The sequence below is a fragment of the Limulus polyphemus genome, unplaced genomic scaffold (genome assembly GCF_000517525.1).
Source record: "Limulus polyphemus unplaced genomic scaffold, Limulus_polyphemus-2.1.2 Scaffold13045, whole genome shotgun sequence".
Taxonomy (NCBI): Eukaryota; Metazoa; Arthropoda; class Merostomata; order Xiphosura; family Limulidae; genus Limulus; species Limulus polyphemus.
Genome location: NW_013678655.1, coordinates 2520 through 8876, shown reverse-complemented (window position 1 = coordinate 8876; position 6357 = coordinate 2520). Strand labels below are relative to the sequence as shown.

General features: G+C 36.6%; 1 long non-coding RNA gene across 1 annotated transcript; it reads right to left on the bottom strand.

The window, feature by feature from the left end:
* Positions 1 to 33: 33 nt before the first annotated feature.
* Positions 34 to 4929, bottom strand: LOC106477153. The gene is made up of 3 exons (XR_002609370.1): positions 4515 to 4929; positions 3180 to 3349; positions 34 to 2919 (listed from the first exon to the last, which is right to left on the bottom strand). It is a non-coding gene; the product is annotated as an uncharacterized LOC106477153 (long non-coding RNA).
* Positions 4930 to 6357: the final 1428 nt, after the last annotated feature.

Here is a 6357-nt window from a genome sequence, read left to right as displayed (position 1 = left end):
GGTACATCGACCAGGAAACCACAGGATGTTACTTCACATATGCTAGTACATCGACCAGGAAACAACAGATGTTACTTCACATATGCTGGTACATCGACCAGGAAACAACAGATGTTACTTCACATATGCTGGTACATCGACCAGGAAACAACAGATGTTACTTCACATATGCTGGTACATTGACCAGGAAACAACAGATGTTACTTCACATATGCTGGTACATCGACCAGGAGACAAAGGATGTTACTTCACATATGCTGGTACATCGACCAGGAGACAAAGGATGTTACTTCACATATGCTGGTACATCGACCAGGAGACAAAGGATGGTACTTCACATATGCTGGTACATCGACCAGGAAACAACAGATGTTACTTCACATATGCTGGTACATCGACCAGGAGACAAAGTATGGTACTTTACATACATTGGTACATCCAGTGCAAACATGTTGGCTGTACTGGATTAACTCCATTATCTACTTGGCTGACTTAGAGATTCTTTAGTTACTAGAAAAATGGCAAAAACCACAACCAGTAAGCCAGTTTGTTGGATGAAGATACTCCTACATTACATAAACCAGCTTCCTGGATAAAGATACTCCTACATCACACCTACAACCAATTAGAGGATGTGGTCAAGAAGGATAACTTCATGATACACAAGCGTGTGTGCTCCACAGCATTGTCAATAACAAGAGAAAGCAGCTGTATTCCCAGAAAAATATTCATATAAGAAGTTCTACATTTCAACTTAAAATTTGTAGCAACATTATCTACAGACAAGAATCTGGCTGGTTAACATTACTTGCAGCAAAGTGAAACCACTATATATATATATCATCTGACAGTAAAGTTTTACCACACTAAGTGAGGTTAAGTGACTATTGGACCACACGTGCTACATCTGACTACAGCGGTTTACACCGAGTGATTTTACTGGTGGACATAATCTTAACCCAAACTTTCTCAGTTTTATAATTCATATATGTTTTGTGAATGGTTGACCTTGTATCTTAATTTGTATTGCATGGTCCACATTACATATAAATGCAAAGTTATAAGACTTCCAGCAGATTCCATCTGCCTCTGCTTGTGAGTTTACCACACGATAACAAGAAGCTGAGAAAACTGTCTTTGAAACACAGACATAATAATCCCTTACGAGCAAGAGAACATTTCTAACTCGGACAGTGTGGATGTGGTAAGAAGCTGTCCTATTGGCTGGTACAAAATAATAAACTGACCAAACTCAATAAATCATTACAACAATTCTTTTTACACTTACGATTAGCTCTCCTTAAGGAACATTCATATTATCAGTAGATTTAACTACTTACCATTTCTTGGCTAAATTCTCTGAATAGTGCATTCTTTCAATAACTAGCCTACTGATTTCTCCAATTCACTTTTTTTTTATATGTGGTAATACTTTTTATAATTGAAAATGTCAGACTTAACATTTTCTTAAAATTAACAAATCAATCTCTCATTACTTTATCGTTTTGTATCGATCAGACCCCAACAAGATATAGTTCAATAGAAAAAAAAACTTTAGGTAATAAATTATTCATCTATTTTAGGTTCAAATTGCTTTGAAGTAAAACAAGTTTTAAACTTCAAAACGTAAAGTACAAAATGGCTCGTAAACAGAGTTTATACTTTTAACAACTTAAATTATCTGATGTTAAACCAACAAGTTTTAAAATCCAGCATTCATCACACTTGTATTTTATAACACCTTTAGAATTGCAAATATATAACACATAATGAACCTACTCATAAAATTCAATCCCAAATTTTACTAGCCAACATCAGCATATTGGAAAACACTGGCACATTAACAATACCTCAGGTGTTTCACTTTACAAAACTGTGGAAGATACAGTTAAAAGGTGAAATAATATTACTTGTATATGATCTGAAGCTGACAAACGGGACACCTCCTTCGTACTACTACTACTCAATAAATGGGACAGGACTAAAACTTCATAAGTTTAGAAAGTTGATTTTCCCATTTTGGTACAAATTATAATATTACTAACAACAATAAAAATACATTAGTGAACTTCCTTACCAAAATCGAACAGAAATACATCTTTAGAATAACTTTTACTGTACATCACTATTATTTATAAGGGTTCAGTTTTGTATTCTAATGATACTACTCCAATTTGTGTGTTACTTTTCAAGATAAATTACTAACAAGTACGTAACACATAGAGATTAATTAACGTGCTCACGTATCTATCAGTTAGATGTGTATAATAAGTGGATGATTAAAGCAGTTACATTCTTGTCTGTTTCAATTATTCAAATCTATATTTAGTTTTGATGCTAGTCTTATAAGTGGTAACTTCGGTTTTGAGACTTAAAATGTCAGATATACTTTGTGTTTGATTACTAGCAAGTCGGCAGAACAGCTAACTAAAGGTGTAAACTGAACAATGACAAGAAAAGTCACGGATACAGTTTAAACAGTCACAGTTAACACAAGATAACATGTATACACATCTGCTATGTACCAAGTCAATAAGCTGTCCAGTGGTCAGCCGTGTGGCCAGTTGTCTTCATCTTCACAAAGCTCTACACAAATTACAGGATTGATGCATGCACAGTTGTCCACCAGGAGGGGTGACAGTTGAAAAAAAAAGTCCCTAGTTGTGATTGGACAACCACTAGTTATGCAAACACAAACACACACCAACATCTGCCAATCCTCCACTCGGGTCATGTTAAGATCTGACCGGGACAGCATGCAGCATGGTCTCCACCCCCAGAGGGCATCGCCTGACAACTCCACATCAAGAGACACAAAGCACATACTAGGTACGTGCATTTCCAGCAAAGGGAACCAATAATAACTTTACCCTAAATACTCTTTCATATGGTTCTGTAGGGTCCTTTCATCTTCAGGTACTACACAACAGAGAGAAAGAAACATCCATTAACACACTAGATCTTACTAAAAACAAATATTCCACATCCTCACATTGTATGTTGATCATAATCTAGACATGAGAAACTTAACTTATAAAAAAAGTCTACACTTCTTACTGAATTAAGATTTGGATATTATTTACCCACAATGCCTCATTTTATATTCTACATATTTCAACACGATCATCACTACATACCATATTTTACCTGTATATTTCCAGTTTTAAAAGACCACCAACCTGTATGATTAATGATGACCCACCACTGGCTATCTCAGGTGGGATCTGTGAGAGTGGGCAGCCTTCCACGTTCATGATTTGAAGATTGTTACAGAGAGCCAGTTCAAATGGTAAACTGTGTAGATTAGGATTGTCATTCAAGTACAAGGATTCTAGATTTTCCAACGAACCTAAAAAACATGCAAGGGTTACTTTTACACAGCTATGAATGGCTTGAAAATTGAAGCTATTATGAACATACGTACCACAAGCACGTTACACATCAAGAAAAGAAATATTTTCACATCTACACACTCAGATAACATACTACAAAAATATTAAAAAAAGGGTTGCTTCTGGCACTTTCTGTGTTTGTATAAGTTTCACAACTTCTTAACAGAAATTAGGGGAAACTTCACCTTAATCAGTACTTCCGAGTTCAAGCAGCATAAATATTAGTGTATTGAGTATCAACAATTTTACTGTATAAAGTAGTGATAACCACCAACAAAAATAGAAAAAACAAGACATTTCTGGATTTGTATGATCACCTTTGTAAGGTCACTGCTACATGTACATGTCAAAACAAGCCAAATATATATAAAAAAATAATTTCAGGTTTTATACGAACACCTTTGTAAGGTCAATGGTTGTTTTAAGGAAGTTAAAAACAAGCCATTGTATATGTAGTAGCAAGGAAGGAGGAATGGTTGTTTTAAGGAAGATAAAAACAAGCCATCGTACATGTAGTAGCAAGGAAGGAGGAATGGTTGGTTTAAGGAAGTTAAAAACAAGCCATTGTATATGTAGTAGCAAGGAAGGAGGAATGGTTGGTTTAAGGAAGATAAAAACAAGCCATCATATATGTAGTAGCAAGGAAGGAGGAATGGTTGGTTTAAGGAAGATAAAAACAAGCCATCATATATGTAGTAGCAAAGAAGGAGGAATGGTTGGTTTAAGGAAGATAAAAACAAGCCATCATATATGTTGTAGCAAGGAAGGAGGAATGGTTGGTTTAAGGAAGATAAAAAGCATACTTGAGGCAACAGTCAAATGTAAGAATGATATGTTTTGGTTTAAAAGTTTATACCACAGTGACCACATATCCAGTTGTTTATCATTATTAGGCTTAATGATAACATAACAATATTCTAGTAAGAAAACTTTTACATAACAAAGGAAAAATTACTGTTCTTTACTTTTAAATAAGTAGTTTACAGCTGATAAATGCATGATGTCCAAATGATCTAAAACTAAGATATTAACAAATATTGAACAGAAATAAGTAATGAATTCCATATACAAAAAATTAGCTCCTCCCCCACAAACTCTGTATTCTTGAGAAAAATGTCTTACTTATTTCTTCTGGAATAAAGCCAATGTTATTTTCAGCCACACTGAGATAGGTGAGGCTTGTGAGATGACCAATGGCTCGAGGCAGACTGGTCAGCTGATTACTCTGTAGGACTAGTTTCTGGAGTTCTCGTAAAAACCCTAGAATGTGAAAACACAGAAAATTCGTTGGATAGTTCTAGTGAAACAAAGAAACCACCTTTTTCTCTCATACTTCTCTCTCTAATCATGACTCAAAGCAGAGGAATGATGTGGTAGTCAGTTTTTAATAATAATACTCACAATTAAAGTTAAAATACACACACATTAAAAATTTTTAAAGATAGTGATATATACACTTGAGAGATTACATTTACTTAGTGTACCTATGTGATGCTAGCCAACCAGAAATTGTTTGTTTGTTTTTTAATTTCACGCAAAGCTACATGAGGGCTATCTGTACCAGCCATCCCTAATTTAGCAGTGTAAGACTAGAGGGATGGCAGCTACTCTTTTTACCAATGAATAGTGAGATTGACCGACACATTATGAAGCCACCACAGCTGAAAGGGTGAGCATATTCGGTTGGATGGGATTTGAACCCACAGATTGCGAGTCAAGCTCCCTAACCACCTGGCCACCAGGCCCCAGAAATTGTATCTACAAGATGCTAGCCAATCAGAAAGTGCAGCTAAATGATGCTAACCAACCAGAAATTGTACCTAAGTGATGCTAATCAACTATAAAGTGTACCTTACTCTCTGCATAGCAGAAAGCCAGAATTCCATATTGGTAAGATGGAGAGGCCAATGTAGCTCTTTCCTGAAATTATAGCATCAGAGAGGGGGAATGTATAGGTAGTTTCACCCACTCTTGAGGGATGGGGGGTGGGGATGTTGGGGCATCACTTCTTGGAAGATGCCACTCCTCTCCTTTAGAGAATACTCTTTGCCTGATAAAGGTGGTAGAGCAAAAAATGCTGGAAGAAGAAACTTCTGAAGTGTTACACACGTGGACAGAGTAGAAGATTGCTCAACAGGCCGTTGTATTTTAGACAGTCAGCTGAGCCTGGGTATGTAGGGCAAGAAGTCAAACTGTACAGTACTGAAGAAATACATGAAATATGTACCAGAACAAGCAGATGTGTGGGGGAATCATCCAAGAACTGCAACCCAAGAAGAACATTCAGGTGACATAACCACCGGAAAGACAGTAGGGTGGTTGGTAATGCACTTCCAGGTAACACTCCAATTGAGGGGTGTGTCCATTTGGTCCCATACCAGTGGCATTACACCAACCAAAAGGGAAATCTACATACTGACTTCCCCAGTGGTTTGGAACTCGGAAGTGAGGATTCTCCACTAGAATAATAAAAAAAAATATGGGGAGACACTGAAGAGGTGTGTGAACTGAACAGGAATTTTCTATCATCTGCTAAAGGCCTTTACTGTATAACTAGTTACATAAACAGGGACAGAGGTGCTAGCCAAGTGTAAGGGCATGGTCACATCTGGTGCTGTGTGGTTTATTTTCCTTGATATACAGCATGGAAAATAAAATATATATCCTGAGACTTTCCATATTTCAACAGCAGGGGGCAGATGAGCTTAACACTTTATGTTTTCCACAACCAGATTTTGGAGTAAAGATGTACTCCATTGGCCACATGATGAGTTCTATGGTCTCCAGTATATATTCAGTGAGATATAATAATGGTAATGAGGGAGCTGTAAAAAAACAACTCATCTCTTTAGAACCTCTTGGAAGAATGGAGAATGGAGAGAGAGAGAACTCTGAGTTAGATGAAATCGGAATATGGTGTATGTTATGGGACCAAAATGTGTTGGGCTTTGTTCACATCCCCACC